This window comes from Heteronotia binoei, chromosome 19 (genome assembly GCF_032191835.1).
Source record: "Heteronotia binoei isolate CCM8104 ecotype False Entrance Well chromosome 19, APGP_CSIRO_Hbin_v1, whole genome shotgun sequence".
NCBI classification, from domain to species: Eukaryota; Metazoa; Chordata; class Lepidosauria; order Squamata; family Gekkonidae; genus Heteronotia; species Heteronotia binoei.
Genome location: NC_083241.1, coordinates 40,205,043 through 40,224,207, shown reverse-complemented (window position 1 = coordinate 40,224,207; position 19,165 = coordinate 40,205,043). Strand labels below are relative to the sequence as shown.

The 19,165-nt window shown below is 48.5% G+C and overlaps 1 protein-coding gene across 1 annotated transcript in view; it reads left to right on the top strand.

Moving 5' to 3' along the window:
* Nucleotides 1–19,165, top strand: part of THSD4 (thrombospondin type 1 domain containing 4) — a 434,172-nt gene that overhangs the window by 46,515 nt on the left and 368,492 nt on the right. The gene's annotated exons all lie outside the window — the stretch shown is intronic.

Below are 19,165 nucleotides of genomic sequence, written 5' to 3'. Positions count from 1 at the left end.
GTGGGTGGGGCTGAGAGATCTTTCCTAGAAGCTGCCCTTTCAAGGACAACTGTGAGAGCTATGGCTAACTCAAGGCCATTCCAGCAGGTGCGAGTGGAGGAGTGGGGAATCAAACCCGGTTCTCCCAGATAAGAGTCCGCACACTTAACCACTACACCAGACTGGCTCTCCTCTTTGTAGCTCTTCTCTTTGAGGCACTTTAGACATGTATTCAAGAACTGCTGTTATTTTTGAAGAGGGATGGATATATTACGGGATTGGGGAATTAATAGTAAAAAGTCCCATGGACCTGCATTGTAATTAAACTTTCAAATGAGGGAAAGAGCAACAGAATACAGATTTCTGAGTCAGTTGGAAAAGGACTGTGAAAGATGATGTGTCTTGAGGCACTTCTTAAAGAGTCTCGATACTGATGGGACTCGATAGTGGGGATATCATGATTCAGGATGCAATGAAGGCTAAGTTAGAATCTTTTTGAAGGAAAATGGCAGCCAGTCCTGGACCTGAATGGGTGGAGTGGTCAGCTGTGGGTTGGGATATACCTGAGAATTCTTTCCTTCTCCTTCTCCAGTTTGGTGTTGTGGTTAAGTCTGCGGACTCTTATCTGGGAGAACCGGGTTTGATTCCCCGCTCCTCCACTTGCACATGCTGGAATGGCCTTGGGTCAGCCATAGCTCTGGCAGAGGTTTCGTTGAAAGGGCAGCTGCTGTGAGTGCCCTCTCAGCCCCACCCACCTCACAGAGTGTCTGTTGTGGGGGAGGAAGATAAAGGAGATTGTGAGCCGCTCTGAGACTCTGAGATTCAGAGTGGAGGGCGGGATATAAATCCAATGTCGTTTTCATCTTCCTCATCTTTTTCTTCTTCATCATCTTCTCCTTATGAACATATGAAGCTGCCTTATACTGAATCAGACCCTTGGTCTATCAAAGTCAGTATTGTCTTCTCAGACTGGCAGCGGCTCTCCAGGGTCTCAAGCTGAGGTTTTTCACACCTATTTGCCTGGACCCTTTTTTTGGAGATGCCAGGGATTGAACCTGGGACCTTCTGCTTCCCAAGCAGATGCTCTACCACTGAGCCACCTTCTCCTTCTCCTCCTTCTTCTCTCTTCCCCTATTAATACTTGAATGGGAGATCACCAAGGAAGTCCAGGGTTGCTACGCATAGGCAGGCAATGGCAGAGCCACCTGTCTTTGCCTCTTCCCTTGAAAACCCTGCAGGGCCTCCATAAGTTGTCTGTGATCAGATGGCATTTTCCACCACTGCTATTTTTTCTGTGTTTTAAGTGATTTTTTTAAAAAATGATTTTGTTTGTAGATACGGAAATAATGTTTCCAGGTGGAAACACCGCAACAGAAGAACACGCTGCTTTTAGTCGTTTGTGGTATAATTAGGAATGTATATAAAAGTGAGCTTCTATTCAGCAAGAGGTCATTTGTGGCTTTGCGGCAGTCCCCCACGGGGTATGAAATTCACTGGCAATGACACAGAGATTTAGGAGGGGCAGAAGACAAATGAAAATGCTAGGGTTTTAGATGATCGTAGCCCGCTCCCTGGATTTAGCAAAGCTCAAGCATACATCACAAAGGAAGGGGCTTCGGTTTTGTAGAGGAATGGAAAATGAACGGTAAAATCTTGGCAGGAAGATCTGCTGTGGGGAGATACCTTGGGGTCCAAAGCCAATCCATGAAGTCTGCATTTTAATAATGGATTGCATCGATAGCAAACGTTTGGACTGTCCATTGTTAGAATATTTGCTTTTAAAAAAAAGACTAGCGGCAGACATTCACTGAACAATAAAACAGAGATTAAGGTTTGCGACTGGGATGAACTCTCGGCCGGAGAACGTGGACGGAATCCAAACCAAATACGTTGCGGTAGCTGAGGAAATCCTCCAGAAACACAAAATAGAACGTTTGTATCCCTTGTAGATGAGCGGGAACGTTTTCAAGCGACTGTTAGGCAGCTGACGGGTAAAAGAGGGGACGGCCGGCACTGTGGAGCTCAAACCAGTTCTGCGAGTCTGTGCCAGGACTTCCGGTTGGAAGAAAGGAAGTGCAGGGGGATTGAGCCAGGATACTAGTAGTAGTAGAAGAAGATGATACTGGATTTATATCCTGCCCTATACTCTGAATCGCAGGGTCTCAGAGTGGTCACAATCTCCTCTACCTCCCTCAATAAACAAACAGACAAACAATCTTCTTCTTCTTTCCCTCCTTCTCCTTCTCCTCCCAGATGCCTTTAAAGTGATCACATGACCCCTAGAGTTTCCTGAACTCCCGCAGGAGTTTATGGGCATGTGCGGCTCATCAGATTGTTGTGGAAAGAGGATGGAAAGATTGTTATGCCGCTCCAGAGAGATAAGGTGGTAGAGGTACCACAGCAATTCTTGTCCTCACGTAGGGAAGGCAGAGTTTTGGGAGGACATAATGTTAGTTCTGGGTGGCACGTTAGGCTACCTCCCCTAGTCTCTGTGGTCTTTATCATAGAGACTGGGGAAATTCATAGAGAGTCATTATGTGAAGGCCATTTCTCCCCGTTCCTCAAGTCCTTTGGGGTGGGAAATTGGGGCTGGACGTTCGAAATACCCCATCCCAGGTGGGTAAATGGAAGGCCTACCCCCACATCAGATCCGCCATGTGAGTTAGACCACTGCTTCCTCTTTATAGAGCCATCCAGCCTTGGCTATCGACCAAACGGGGGTAACTGCCCAGCATTTGGTTTCTTGCAGAGTTATTTCAGGAAAATTGGAAACAGGATTCTCTTTTCTGTTGGAAGGAAGATTTTTAAAGTTACATTTCTGTACTCTCTGAGGCGTTTTGTCCGGGAGCGATTTCCCAGCCCCTGTGCCGAGTTGCTCTTGATATGATCTGCGGAAGCTGTAGGTGTCTTGCCCTTCTGGTAAATATGCCTCCGCTCTGGCACTGCTTCTTACCCGATGTATTTCGGGCCCGGCACCGCTCTTGAGAGCTGCTCCCATGCCGGCCTTTTGGAATGACTCATGCGCTCACGTTGCTTCCACCCCAACAGACCATGGGTAGACAATTTGATTTCAAGGATATTACAAGCTGGGCTCTGTGAAATTGAGGGTGTTTAAAACCCCCCCTGAACTGTCTCTCTCTCTCTCACACTGACGTGTGGAATTCACACTGTCTCACGATAGGGTTGCCAGGCCAAACTCAGCAAATATCTGGGGATTTTGGGGGTAGAGCCAGGAGACTTTCCCATTCCCTAAAATAAATAAAAACATAAAAATACAGCAGTGCAGTTTCTTCTTCTTCTTCTTCTTCTTCTTCTTCTTCTTCTTCTTCTTCTTCTTCTTCTTCTTCTTCTTCGTATTGGTTAAATGCACGGACTCTTATCTGGGAGAACCGGGTTTGATTCCCCACTCCTACGCTTGCAGCTGCCATAGCTTTCATAGGAGTCTGCCACAGCTTTCATAGGAGTTGTTCTTGAAAGGGCAGCTGCTGTAAGAGCTCTCTTAGCCCCACCTACCTCACAGGGTGTCTGTTGAGGGTGGGGGGGAAGGTAAAGGAGACTGTGACCTCTCATAGACTCTGAGATTCAGAGTTTAGAACGGGATATAAATCCAATATCATCATCTCCTTCTCCTCCTCCTCTTCCCTCTCCTCCTGCCCCTCTTCCTCCTCCTATTCCATGGAAACTAATCTCTGTTGTCCAGAGATCAGTTGTAATCCCGGGAGATTTGTCACCACCTGGAGTTTGACAACCCCAACGTCCCTGTTACCAGGAGATGCCAGGGATGGGGTTATGGACAATTTAAGATGGGCCATGTCCCAGAATCCTCTTGGCTCTGGGAATCCTGGGAATTGGTACGGGACAGTCAGTCCAGTGCAGCTCTGGTTACTAACCTCCTACTTCCACTTCACTTCTTCACAGAGTCATTTAACGTTTGCTTTCTGTGTAGACCTTCTGACCTTTATGTGTGAGGTAGTTGCACCTCAACTGAGTGTATGGTCGCCAGCTCTGGATTATGAAATTCCTGGAAATTTTGGGGGTGGAGCCTGAGAAGGCCAAGGTTTCGGGAGGGCGGGACGACCTCACCGGGGCATAATGCCAGAGAGTCCACCTTCGAAAGCAACCATTTTCTCCAGGGGAAGTCATCCCTGTTGCCTGGGGACCAGTCATAATTCTGCGAGATCTCCAGCCACTACCTGGAGACTGGCAACTCTAGCCAGTGTGGATGTATGTCGAGCAGGGGTGGAATTCTAGCAGGAGCTCCTTTGCATGTTAGGCCACACCTCTCCGATGTAGCCAATCCGCAAAGAGCTTACAGGGCTCTTAGAACAAGGCCTACTGTAAGCTTCAGGAGGATTGGCTACCTCAGGGGTGTGTGGCCTGATATGCAAAGGAGCTGCTGCTAGGATTCCACCCCTGATGTCGAGCACTTTAATCCAGCCATGGTGCTTATATGCAGTTTTCTACGTCCAGGGCCTGTTTGGGCTTTGGTCTGAATCAAACCTCTTATATATTTCTTCTGTGGGGAGGGGTGTGTGTGTTATTGTCACTTAGATTTATGAGAGGCTAATGAGCTGGGTGGGTAACCTTACCTTAAACAAACAGCGTCAGGTGGAAAGGAATTACGCCTCCCCCCCTCGCTAATGAAAACCATCGCCTCCGCCATGCAATTTTATCAAAATGTTAATGGGAGCAAATATGAGGGTTTCTCAAAGGCATTTTTATATGCGGAAAGTCGGGGTGGGGTGGGGAGAGAAGGCTGGAGGAATGATTTGCACAGAAACTGTCAACATCTTACGTCATGACTCGGTTTCCCTTCTGCTTTGCTGCTTTCTGCCCGGTGTTGCTTCTGCCCTCTGCTGTGAAATCAAAAGGGATCATCTTGGCTGCAGAACCCAACCAGGAAGGGTGGGGTATAAACGCAAATAATAAATAAAAATACTGGAAAACAGCTAATCATTTAGTAGACACTCCTATAGAGAGCCAGTTTGGTGTAGTGGTTATGTGCATGGACTCTTATCTGGGAGAAACGGGTTTGATTCCCCACTCTTCCCCTTGCAGCTGCTGGAATGGCCTTGGATCAGCCATAGCTCTCGCAGGAGTTGTCCTTGAAAGGGCAGCTTCTGGGAGAGCTCTCTCAGCCGCACCCACCTCACAGGGTGTCTGTTGTGGGGTGGGGAGGTAAAGGAGATTACCTGAGACTCTGAGATTCAGAGTATAGGGCAGAATATAAATCCAATATCTTCTTCCAATATCTATAGGAAGTGTATCCAGTTGGTCTTTCAAAAGGCATAAAGTTTTAAGGAGATGCGATTCAGGCATTGTCTGGTTCAGTGTTCCCCAACATATGAATATATGAAGCTGCCTTTTACTGAATCGGACCCTTGGTCTATCCAAATCAGTCTTGTCTACTTAGACTGGCAGCGGCTCTCCAGGGTCTCAAGCTGAGGTTTTTCACACCTATTTGCCTGGACCCTTTTTCGTTGGAGATGCCAGGGATTGAACCTGGGACCTTCTGCTTCCCAAGCAGATGCTCTAACACTGAGCCACCGTCCCTCCCCAGTGGCACCCTTTCCTAGTGCCTGCCAAGTGTTTTTCAAATGAGGGTGGGGCTTTTACGCAGCAGGGTTTTGATAGTCCTTTGGAGAGCTCTTGGACTGTGCATATTTTTCAAAAGTTGCTTCAGCAGCAGTTGCTGCCGCAACTCAAGGATTTTTACTACATGTCTGTAGGTAAGCTGTACGTATTGGGGAAAAACATTTTTAAAATACTGTGTTCATTTTCAAAGGCATCCCATTAAAAACACACGTTTTGCTTGAAATGTTAACGTGTTACTATTAGAGTTCTACATGACCTCCCTCCCTGAGAGGTTTGTGGTTGGCTCCGCCCCTGGTGGCAGCCATTTTGTTGCTGGCCCTGCCTCTTGTGGCAGCCATTTTGCTGTTACACTCACGATCCAGTGTCAAAATTCCAAAGGCACCTGCAGACTTAGAGAGGAAAAGCTCTGGTCTTGGTTCAGAGGCAAAAAAATGGGTCAGACCAGTTTGGCTTGTCTTTCCGCTTTCCAAATGGTTCTCGCATCCCCAACTGCGTCTCCCCCCTCCCTACTCAAGCACTTCTGTACAGGTTGCTTCTAAGAAAAGAATGCAGAATCAGAGCATTCTGTGGCATGGCTGGTGTTCACATTATGGAGGCACAGCTAGGGTTGCCAGGTCCAAACTGGAGACTTTGGGGGTGGATCCAAGAGAGGGCGGGGTTTGGGGAGGGTAAGTGCCATCGTGTCCACCGTTCAAGCAGCCATTTTCCACCGGGGAGTTTATCTCTGCCAGCTGGAGATCCGTTGTAGAAGCAGGAGATCTCCGGGCCTCACCTGGAGGCTGGCAAAGAGTCTGACTCTTTGTGACCCCATGGATCAAGTCACGCCAGGCCCTCCTGTCTCCCACCATCCTCCAATGTCTGCTCAAATTCATGTTAGTTACATCAGTAACGCTGTCCAGCCAGCTCCTCTTTTGCCGGCCCCTTCTTCTTTTGCTTTCTGTCTTTCCCAGCATCAGGGTCTTCTCCAGTGAGTGCTCCCTTCTCATTTGGTGGTCAAAGTATCTGAGCTTCAGCTTCAGCATCTGACCTTCCAGGGAACAGTCAGGGTGGATTTCCCTTAGGACTGGCTGATAGGATCCTCTTGATGCTACAATTTTGATGGACAGATCTTCCAGCCGGGTTTCTGGAGAATGACTTCTTACGCTCATCTCTCCTGTAATGGCTTGCTCTCAAACTTTATTCCCCACATTGGCTTTTTAAAAGCTCGGCGGTGAAATGGGAGTTCCTGGAATGTTAATCTGCCCGATATGATGCTACAGGACTGAAAGATGATATATGGGCGGCTTTGCTTCAGACAAGGGTTATAAATCTACCTGGCTGTTTCAGAGCACGCTTTCCCCCCTCTGTGCAAGGAGATAGCACGGAAGTCTCCAGCGTCATCCGGCAAGTGCCTGTCTCTTTGCTCAAATTCCGCTATAGTCTTTCTGCAGATATGGAGTTGGCTTGTAGCCAAGTGTGGACAGACCTGATGGTGGTCCATTAAACATTTGCTTTTCAGTTTTTGTGGTGGTGTGGTGGGGAACTTGGCAGAAATATTCAGCATTTATGCTGCCTTTGGAATGTTCAGATCAACTAGGGCTGCCAACCTCCAGGTTGGGCCTGGAGATCTTTTACAACTGATCTCCAGCTGGCAGAGATCAGCTCCCCTGGAGAAAATGGCTGCTTTAAAGGTGGTCTCTATGGCATTGTACCCTGCTGAGGCCCCTCCCCTCCCCAAACCCCGCCCTTTCCCAGATCCACCCCCAAAGTCTCCAAGTATTTTCCTCTCCAAAATCCGCCCTCCACAGACTTCACTCCCAAAATCCCCCAAAATTTCCCAGCCTGGAGCTAGCAACTTTACACCATCATGAGAAGGTACTCAATTTATCCTTGAAGAGAGATTCAGGTGGGTAGCTCTGTTGGTCTGAAGCAGGAGAACAAAGTTTGAATCCAGTGAAACCTTTAAGACCAACGAAGTTTTATTCAAGGTATGAGATTTCGTGTGCATGCACACTTATTCAGGTCTAATGAAATGGAAAATACCAGTCCATCCATCCATCCATCCATCATCCATCCACCCACCCACCATCCATCATCCATCCACCCACTCACCCATCCATCTACCCATTCATCCATCTACCCATCAATACATCCATCCACCCATCAATCCACTCATCAATCCATCATCCATCCATCCACTTATCAATTCATCCATCCACCCATTGATCAATCCATCATCCACCCATCCATCCACCCATTCATCCATCTACCCATCAATTCATCCATCCATCATCCATCCACCCATTGATCAATCCATCATCCATCTACCCATCAATTCATCCATCCATCCGTCATCCATCCACCCATCAATCCATTCATCAATCCATCATCTATCCATCCACTCATCAATTCATCCATCCATCCATCGATCAATCCATCATCCATCCACCCACCCACCCATTCATCCATCTACCCATCAATACATCCATCCATCCACCCACCCATCCATTCACCATCCATCCATCCACCCACCCATCAATTCATCCATCCATCCACCCATCGATCAATCCATCATCCATCTACCCATTAATCCACCCACCCATCCATCCCTCTACCCATCAATTCATCCATCCATCCACCCATCGATCAATCCATCATCCATCTACCTATCAATCCACCCATCCTATCAATCCATCCATCCATCTACCCATCAATCCATCCATCCACCCATCGATCAATCCATCATCCATCCATCCACCCATCCATTGATCCATCCATCCATCTACCCATCAATTCATCCATCCATCCATCCATCCATCCATCATCCATCTACCCATCAATCCACCCACCCACCCATCCATCCATCTACCCATCAATTCATCCATCCATCCATCCACCCATCGATCAATCCATCATCCATCTACCCATCAATCCACCCACCCATCTATCCACCCATCTACCCATCAATTCATCCATCCATCCACCCATCATCCATCTACCCATCCATCCATCCACCCATCAATCGATCCATCATCCATCTACCCATCAATCCATCATCCATCCACCCATCCCTCCACCCATCCCTCCATTGCTAATTTACTCCTCACCCTCTATCTATATGTATGAACTGGTATTTTCAGTTTCATTGTATCCGAGGAAGCGTGCATGCACACGAAAGCTCTTAGCTTGAATGTCGCTTTGTTGGTCTTAAAAGTGCCACAGGACTCCAACTTTGTTCAATTCATCCTTGCCTTTGGTGTCCCAACAGACTGTGGTTCCTATCAAGCCACAGCAGTCTTCAGTCTTGGCTCTGCAAACGGGGAAGGACTGAGAATAATAATTTTAAATAACACTAGGTATGTTCTCATCCCAAATAAACTGGAGTTGGTTATCTGAGTCCGGCTCGTTGCCACAAGTTCAGTTCCCCGTCCCACGCCCCCTCCCTAGAATCATCCAGCTGCAATCTGAACTGCCAGATCTAAATTCATCCCTTGGGTTGGCATAATGGAGCACAAGAAACCTCAATCCGCACGACTGTCTTGGAAAAAAAAAACAAAAAACCCCTCACAAACCCCCAAATCGGAGCGTTCCGGCATTTTATTCATTGTGATGTATGTTTGAAATGTTGATTTGATATTTTGAAAGAGGGAAACGACTGAAATTACAGAAGGCAGTGGCTTGTAAAAGGGGGCAGGGCGAGCAATAAAACTCTAGACGGCTGCGAGGGAAGAGAGAGACAGATCGAGGCAATAAAAGGTGTTTTATTTAAGGCTGGCGGAGGTGGGAGTGAGGGAGTGGGAAGGCACGGCAGTTCTTCAGGCTTCAGTTCTTCAGGGACCTCTCAGTGGTTGCCACTTCCCAGGCTTCTTTGAGGCAGTCAGTGGCCTTGTGGCTGTGGCCAGTCGCCCCACCGCGAGAGACCGGCAGGCCACAAAGAGGGGCTTTGGGGCCATCCAGCCTTTGTGGACAAAGTGGGGTTATATTCCTGCAACTGGACTAAAGTGGTGAGAATTGCTGCGAAAAGGGAAAGATGAGCCTAGACGGTTTTAAAGAAGGCCAATAAAGTTCTTGTCGGTTCTCCTGTTTCTCGCAAGCAGGCACCCCACCCGAGGTGTGCATTTCATAACGCAAGATGTTGTTTCTGTTGAAGGGTGGAATTGAGAGTCGTATCTTCATTTAAACCCCATAAAATCACAGGGTGTCTGTTGTGAGGGGAGGAAGAGAAGGTGATTGTGAGCCACTCTGAGACTCCTTAGGGTAGAGAAAAGCGGGGTATAAAAACCAATTCTTCTTCCTCTTCTCTTCCTCCTCCTCCTCTTCCTTCTCCTCCTCCTCCTTCTCCTCCTCCTCCTTCTCCTCCTCCTCCTTCTCCTCCTCCTCCTTCTCCTCCTCCTCCCTCTCCTCCTCACAGGGTGTCTGTTGTGAGGGGAGGAAGAGAAGGTGATTGTGAGCCACTCTGAGACTCCTTAGGGTAGAGAAAAGCGGGGTATAAAAACCAATTCTTCTTCCTCTTCCTCTTCTCTTCCTCCTCCTCCTCTTCCTCCTCCTCCTCTTCCTCCTCCTCCTCCTTCTTCTCCTCCTTTTCCTCCTCCTCCTCCTCACAGGGTGTCTGTTGTGAGGGGAGGAAGAGAAGGTGATTGTGAGCCACTCTGAGACTCCTTAGGGTAGAGAAAAGCGGGGTATAAAAACCAATTCTTCTTCTTCTTCCTCTTCTCTTCCTCCTCCTCCTTCTCCTCCTCCTCCTTCTCCTCCTTCTTCTCCTTCTCTTTCTCCTCCTTTTCCTCCTCCTCCCTCTCCTCTTCTTCCTTTTTCTCTTCCTCCTCCTCTTCTTTCTTCTCTCCTCCTCCCCCTCTTCCTCCTCCCCCTCTTCTTCATCTTCCTCCTCCTCTTCTTCTTCCTCTTAGCTGCCGTGATTCTGATGTGTTGCCATGTCATTCTCTGGCTGGTGACCCTAATGGAAGCCCAGATAGTTAGGGTTGTATACCTAACCCTTGACCGGCCAAAGGTCACCAAGTTGCCTCAAGGCAGTGTGGGAAATGGAACCCTTGCCTCCTGGACCTCAGTTCAGCACTCTAACCACTAGCCCACACTGTCTTTCATTGAATCTGCCAGTGACACTTTGTACCCCGGAAGGATCTACTTGCATGGAGAGCCAGTTTGGTGTAGTGGTTAAGTGTGCGGACTCTTATCTGGCAGAACCAGGTTTGATTCCCCACCCCTCCACTTGCAGCTGCTGGCATGGCCTTGGGTCAGCCATAGCTCTTGCAGAGGTTGTCCTTGAAAGGGCAGCTTCTGTCAGAGCTCTCTCAGTCCCACCCACCTCACAGGGTGTCTGCTGTGGGGGGAGAAGATATAGGAGATTGTGAGCCACTCTGAGACTCTTCGGAGTGGAGGGCGGGATATAAATCCAATATCTTCATCTACCTCACAGGGTGTCTGTTGTGGGGGAGGAAGGGAAAGGAGATTGTGAGCCACTCTGAGACTCTTCGGAGTGGAGGGCGGGATATAAATCCAATATCTTCATCTACCTCACAGGGTGTCTGTTGTGGGGGAGGAAGGGACAGGAGATTGTGAGCCACTCTGAGACTCTTCGGAGTGGAGGGTGGGATATAAATCCAATACCTTCATCTACCTCACAGGATGTCTGTTGTGGGGGAGGAAGGGAAAGGAGATTGTGAGCCTCTCTGAGACTCTTCGGAGTGGAGGGTGGGATATAAATCCAATAACTTCATCTACCTCACAGGGTGTCTGTTGTGGGGGAGGAAGGTAAAGGAGATTGTGAGCCGCTCTGAGACTCTTTGGAGTGGAGGGCGGGATATAAATCCAATATCTTCATCTACCTCACAGGGTGTCTGTTGTGGGGGAGGAAGGGACAGGAGATTGTGAGCCACTCTGAGACTCTTCAGAGTGGAGGGTGGGATATAAATCCAATACCTTCATCTACCTCACAGGATGTCTGTTGTGGGGGAGGAAGGGAAAGGAGATTGTGAGCCTCTCTGATACTCTTCGGAGTGGAGGGTGGGATATAAATCCAATAACTTCATCTACCTCACAGGGTGTCTGTTGTGGGGGAGGAAGGTAAAGGAGATTGTGAGCCGCTCTGAGACTCTTCGGAGCGGAGGGTGGGATATAAATCCAATATCTTCATCTACCTCACAGGGTGTCTGTTGTGGGGGAGGAAGGGAAAGGAGATCGTGAGCCGCTCTGAGACTCTTCGGAGTGGAGGGTGGGATATAAATCCAATATCATCATCATCATCTTCTTCTTCATTGTGTCTGCTAAGAGTGAGAACCGGTTTGCTGCCTGCAGTCGTAGCAGGCCCGAGCCAAAAGGAGTGGGCCTTGTTTGGCCTCATGTGCTTAATATATATACATTTTACATCCCTTTAGACTTTCTGAAGTTCCTTCCGTAAAAAGAGAATTTCGCCAGCCAGCCACTCATAAAACAATATATAACATTGCAAGGGGAATACTTTATGAGAACATGAAAATCTGCCGGTGGAATAAAAATGCCCATTGGATGTTTCCAGACAAAAGCCCTCTGAATTTTTTTATAGGACTGTCCATCTTTTGATCTTTGGCATTCCATTTTTGTTCCTTTTCTCATTTCTCTGATATCTTTTTTTTTTAAAAAAAGACATCTACATATTTGTTGTTTTCCCATGTCGTTCTCTGGTTAACAGCCAAAGCGGAGAAGCGAAATTCTCAGACGTTCTTACAAAGATAAATAATTCTAGGCTAGATTTAGAAGGGGCCGTATCCTCCTAGTACATTTAACTCAGTGTGAAGCCTTCATTCAGCAAAAAGAGCTTTCCCCCATGGAAAGAGCTTCTATCAGTTTATTACATTTTTATCCCGCTGTTTCTCCATGGGACTCAGAGCTGTGTATCTAGTCTTCCATTTTATCCTCATGACCAGGGGTGGAATTCTAGCAGGAGCTCCTTTGCATATTAACCCACACCCCCCCTGATGTCCTCCAAGAAGTTACAAAAAAGACCCTCGCGAGCTCTTGGAGGATTGGCTACATCAGGGATGTGTGGCCTAATATGCAAAGGAGCTCCTGTTAGAATTTCACCCGTGCTCACGACCACCCTGTGAGCTAAGTTAGACTGGTTCAGGGTTTCCCAGTGAGTTCCATGGCAGATCGGAGAGATGAACTTGGATCTTCTCAGTGTGCATCCAGCGCTTTACCACACCAGTTCTCCTGGTGGAGGAAGGCGTCATTGAAACAAAGGTGGACTCTATGCAGGGGTGGCCAAGGGTAGCTCTCCAGATGTTTTTTTGCCTACAGTTCCCATCAGCCCCAGCCAGCATGGCCAATGGCTGGGACTGATGGGAGTTGTAGGCAAAAAACATCTGGAGAGCTACCCTTGGCCACCCCTGCATAGCATTATACCCTGCTGAGGTCCCTCACATGAACATAAGAGAAGACATGTTGGATCAAGCCAATGGCTCATCTAGTCCAACAGTGTGAAAACCAAGGGGCCCTCAGGAGGCCCACTAGCGAGGTCAGAACTCCAGAAGCCCTCCCACTCTTGCCCCCAAAGCACCAAGAAAGCAGAGCATCACTGCCCCAGACATAAGAAAAACCATGTTGGATCAGGCCAATGGCCCATCTAGCCCAACACTCTGTATCACACAGTGACCAAAACCCAGGGGCCACCAGGAGGTCCACCAGTGGGGCCAGAACTCCAAAAGCTCTCCCACCGTTGCCCCCCCAAGCACCAAGCATACAGAGTATCACTGCCCCAGATAGAATGTTTCCTCTATACTTTGTGGCTAACAGCCACTAATGGTTCCTCTGCTCCATACATTTCTCCAATCCCCTCTTGAAGCCGTCTATGCGCATAGCTGTCACCACTTCCTGCGGCAGTGAATTCCACACGTTATTTCCCTCAGCGAACCCCACTCTCCCTTCGGCTCTTTTCCAGAAGGTCCAGGAATTTCCCAACCCGGAGCTGGCAACCCTACGAATCCCGTTTTGTTCGCTAATTCCCTGTGGGTCCCCAATTTATGAGAAATCATTATTTCAAATAGTAGAGATCTTCTTTCTCACTCCCTCGGCTTATGTCCACAGCTGGTCTTTACACACACAGATATAGATCAGTTGCTTTTGGGGCCACCGCCGGGGTGGAATACTAGCAGGAGCTCCTTTGCATATTAGGCCGCACCCCCCTGATGTAGCCAATCCCCCAAGAGCTTACAAAAAAGAGTCTTGTAAGCTCTTGGAGGATTGGCTACATCTGGGGGTGTGGCCTAATTGGGGTGGAATTCTAGCAGGAGCTCCTTTGCATATTAGGCCACACACCCCTGATGTCTCTCTCTTTCTCTCTCTCTCGGCTTGACTTCGCGAACGAAGATTTATGAAGGGTGCAGTAGTCAACGTCTGCTGCAGGCTTGCTGGTGGCTGACAAGACCAATGCGGGACAGGCAGATCCGGCCACAGTGGCTGCAGGGAAAAGTCTGATTTGGGGTTGGTGCTGTAGCAGTGCGATTCTTCCTCAATCTCCTTTTGTCCTCAAGACCAGCTATGCGTGCGTTCTCAAAGGAAGAGACAGCCTGGTGGATGGTGTGCCTCCATGCTTTGCGATCTGAGGCTAGGTCAGACCACTGGTGATGGTTGATGCGACAGGTGCCAAGGGATTTCTTCAAGGAGTCCTTGTACCTCTTCTTTGGTGCCCCTCTATTTCGATGGCCGGTGGAAAGTTCGCCATACAGAGCAATCTTGGGAAGGCGGTGGTTTTCCATCCTAGAAATATGCCCTGCCCAGCGCAGCTGCGTCTTCAACAGCAGTGCCTCGATGCTTGTAACCTCCGCCCTCTTGAGGACTTCAGTGTTGGTCACAAAGTCACTCCAGTGGATGTTGAGGATGGTGCGAAGGCAGCGCTGATGAAAGCGCTCGAGGAGTCGCAGGCGATGACGGTATAAAACCCACGATTCGGAGCCGTAGATGAGGGTTGTCATCACAACCGCCCCCGATGTAGGCAGTCCTCAAAGAGCTTGCAGGACTCTTCGTATAGGGCCTACTGTAAGCTCTTGGAAGACTGGCTACATCAGGGGGTGTGGCCTAATATGCAAAGGAGCTCCTGCTAGATTTCCACCCCCTGGCCACCGCAAATTCTTTTTCCAGCAAGTACAAAGCATCCCTTGTCAGGTGGGATCTTCCATTCCCGTAACAGACCATAGTTTTCTTTCTCACAGTCAGCTTTCTCTCCCCCAAGTAGCGAGGTTGGGGGGTTATCGTTTGGATCGGGAAAGCCATCTCGGCCCTCATCCAGAAGGGTCTCAGCTACACGGGCAGTATCCTCCTCTCTTTCTTTCCCAAACAGAGCTAGAATTGTGTCCGCGGGGGGTTTGTTTTCTGAAGACGGCAAAAAAGAAAATGCATTCCGACAGCGTATTCGTTTGCTTTTTAGCTTTCGGACGGGAAACCCTAGCCGTTCTCTGCCCTGACAAAATCTTTTACAAGATGCTTGTTCCTTTGTGTTGTGGTGTGCGGACTGCCCGACTGGCTGAGGCATCAGTTTTGTGTGGACAATGGATTCTGTGCAAATTTGAAGAGAGACCAGTGCCATGAACATAACCCGCACAGTGGGTTGTGTTGGATGGATTCTACAAAACGTTTGTCCCTGGTCCTTCTGTGATAATCCACTTGCTGGATTATAACCAGATTTAAAGTAATAAAGGAAAAGGAAAGGTTCCCTGTGCGAGCACCAGTCATTTCCAACTCTGGGGTGACGTTGCTTTCACAACGTTTTCATAGCAGACTTTTACAGGGTGGTTTGCCATTGCCTTCTCCAGTCATCTACACTTTCCCCCAAGCAAACTGGGTACTCATTTTACTGACCTCGGAAGGATGGAAGGCTGAGTCAACCTTGAGCCGGCTATCTGAAAGCCCGACTTCCACCGGGGATCGAACTCAGGTCGTGAGCAGAGCTTAGGACTGCAGTACTGCAGCTTTAACACTCTGCACCAACAGCAGTATAAAAAACCCAATAACTAGGGTTGCCACATCTGGGTTAGGAAATTCCTGGATATTTTGGGGTGGAACCTGGGGATGGTGAGGTTTGGGGAGGGGAGAGGCTTCAGTGGGGTATAATCAGGGCTTTTTTGTAGCAGGAACTCATTTGCATATTAGGCCGCACCCCCTGATGCAGCCAATCCTCCAAGAGTTTACAGTAGGCCCTGTACTAAGAGCCCTGTGAACTCTAGGAGGATTGGCTACATCAGGGTGTGTGTGACCTAATATGCAAAGGAGTTCCCGCTACAAAAAGCGCCTTGGGTATAATACCATTGAGTTCACCTTCCAAGGCATCCATTTTCTCCAGGAGAAATGATCTCCATAGGCTGGATGAGTTGTAATCCCAGGTGATTTTCCGGTCCTACCTGGAGTTTGCCAAAGAAGAAGAAGAAGACTGCAGATTTACACCCTGCCCTTCTCTCTGAATCAGAGATTCAGAGCGACTTACAATCTCCTATATCTTCTCCCCCCACAACAGACACCCTGTGAGATGGGTGGGGCTGAGAGGGCTCTCGCAGCAGCTGCCCTTTCAAGGACAACCCTGCGAGAGCTATGGTTAACCCAAGGCCATTCCAGCAGGTGCAAGCGGAAGAGTGGGGAATCAAACCCTGTTCTCCCAGATAAGAGTCCACATGCTTAACCACTACACCAAACTGGCTCTCCAAGGTGTACTATGTATCCAAACGTAATGTGTTCTGATTATTTTAAACCTTTTACTGAGATATTATTCGCTCTGAATCCACAATATAATTCATATTACAATCTCAACTTTTAAACAAAATAATGAAATATTGTCTCTAAACAATAGCGTATGGTACTCTGATGTAAGAGGAGCCCCGTGGCGCAGAGTGGTAAAGCTGTGGTACTGCAGTCCGAGCTCTCTGCTCACGCCCTGAGTTTGATCCCGGCGGAAGCTGGTTCAGGTAGCCAGCTCAAGGTTGACTCAGCCTTCCTTCTGAGGTCGGTAAAATGCGTATCCAGCTTGCTGGGGGTAAAGTGTAGATGACTGGGGAAGGCAATGCAAGCCACCCTGTAAAAAGTTTTCCATGAAAACATTGTGATGCGATGTCACCCCAGAGTTGGAAACAACTGGTGATTGCACAGGGGACTACCTTTACCTTTTACCTTTACTCCGATATGAAGCTGACTGAAGAAAGGACCCTGACTCCGGAGTAAACGTGACTCATATGACGAAAAGCGGAAAATCTTCTCACAGTTGCTTGAAGATACCATAAGACAGTGCTCAGACACAGAATTCTTGTAACTTCTCTCAAAAGTGGCTAGATATAGTGGGCAACGTGCTTTCCTGGATTCATGCATGTTTTGATGAACTGGTGTCTTTGGCGTTCTTTGAGTTTTCCTGAAGAAATCATTGTGAGCACAGGTTCCGCAAAAAGTCACGTTGCCGGAAGAAGAGCATTGTCTTACGGCATCTTCAACCGATTGTGGGAAGAGTTCCCAGAGGGCACAACCAAAAACTATTAATGGATTCTTTCTAAAACAGGCTTGGTTAAGAGCGGGGAGAACTAATAGCGATAAAGACGTTAATAATTAGAAACTGCATGTTTCTGCACCCAGGTGTTCGTGCGATGACGGAAATACGATATTTGCTGCCTCGCAAGATGAACATTCTCATGATATTTAAGAGCTGCGATATTATCAAATATCTTCCGGATACACCTCTCTGTTTATCAGGGATGGCCCCATATTGGGTCCTGTTATTGTCTTTATATTTATATTGTGGTAATATTTAAGAGCCCCGTGGCGCAGAGTGGTGAAGCAGCAGTACTGCGATCGGAACTCTCTGCTCACGACCTGAGTTCGATTCCAGCGGATGCTGGATTCAGGTAGCCGGCTAAAGGTTGACTCAGCCTTCCATCCTTCTGAGGTCGGTCAAAGGAGTCCCCAGCTTGCTGAGGGGAAAGCACAGATGACTGGGGAAGGCAACGGCAAACCACCCCGTCAAAAGTCTACCGTGAAAACGTTGTGAAAGCAACGTCACCCCAGAGTCGGAAACGACTGGTGCTTGCACAGGGGACCTTTCCTTTCCTACCTACACTGAAGGAGCCCCGTGGCACAGAGTGGTAAAGCAGCAGTACTGCAGTATTGTGGTTTGAACTCTGCTCACAATCTGAGTTCGATTCCAGCGGATGCTGGATTCAGGTAGCCGGCTAAAGGTTGACTCAGCCTTCCATCCTTCCGAGGTCGGTAAAAGGAGTACCCAGCTTGCTGGGGGGTGGGGGTGGGGTGGGAAGTGTAGATGACTGGGGGAGGCAATGGCAAACCACCCCGTAAAAAAGTCTGCTGTGAAAACCTCGTGATGCAATGTCACCCCAGAGTCGAAAACGACTGGTGCTTGCACAGGGGACCTTTCCTTTTCCATTCCTTTCCTGTATTTAAGAGCTGTGAAATTATTAAATCTCTTCCAGATACGCCGCTCTGTTTATCAGGGGTGGCCTCGTATTGGTTCCTGTCATTGTCTTTATGTTTATATTGTCGTTCTATTTAAGAGCTGTGATATTATCAAATCTCTTCCAGATACACCTCTCTGTTTATCAGGGATGGCCCCGTATTGGGCCCTGTCGTTGTCTCTATGTTTATGTTGTCGTTCTATTTAAGAGCTGTGGTATTATCAAGTCCCTTCGAAATGCACCTCTCTGTTTATCAGGGATGGTCTCGTATTGCCTTTTGGGATGCCTTGTTAAAATATTGTTAGTGTGCGCTCCCAGCCTCGTCATTCTTCAAGACTGTGGCAAGGCTACCAACCTCCAGGGGGTGACTGGAGATCTCCTGCTGTTATAGTTGATCTGCAGACGACCAAGATCAGTTCTCCTGGAGAAAACAGCTGCTTTGGAGGCTGGAGTCCATGGCATTGTACCTGCTAAGGCCACTCCCCTTTCCAAACCCCATCTTCCCCAGGCTCCACCCCCAAATCTCCAGATATTTCCCAAACCCAGAACTGGCAACGCTACGCAGGGGTTATATATGTCTTTGCTTCTCCTCGACCTGGCTCGAGGTTGACAGTTTGACAAACTTTAAAGCGAGTCAAACATTAAATCGTTTGAAACATTAAAGCAGAGTTCAAAAAGAATACCAGGAGTCGGGAGAACGGGGCAGGCTTTATTCAGTCACCTGTCTGAATATCCTCCAGGCCCCCAGTAAGGGTCAGTCACCAGAAGTCGCCGTGACTTCCAGGTGCAAAAAGGTAAAAGGTAGTCCCCTGTGCAAGCACCAGTCGTTTCCGACTCTGGGGTGACGTCGCATCATGACGCTTTCACGGCAGACTTTTTACAGGGTGGTTTGCCGTTGCCTTCCCCAGTCCTCTCCGCTTTCCCCCCGGCAAGCTGGGGACTCCTTTTACCGACTTCGGAAGGATGGAAGGCTGAGTCAACCTTGAGCCAGCTATCCGAACCCAGCTTCCGCCGGGATCGAAGTCAGGTCGTGAGCCGAGAGCTTTGTCCGCAGTACCGCAGCTTTACCACTCTGTGCCATGGTGCATACATACACACTCACAGTGCACCAGGTGCACACATACGCAAATGCAAAAATACACACAAAAAGAAAGAAAAGAAAAGAGAATGCAGGCCAGATT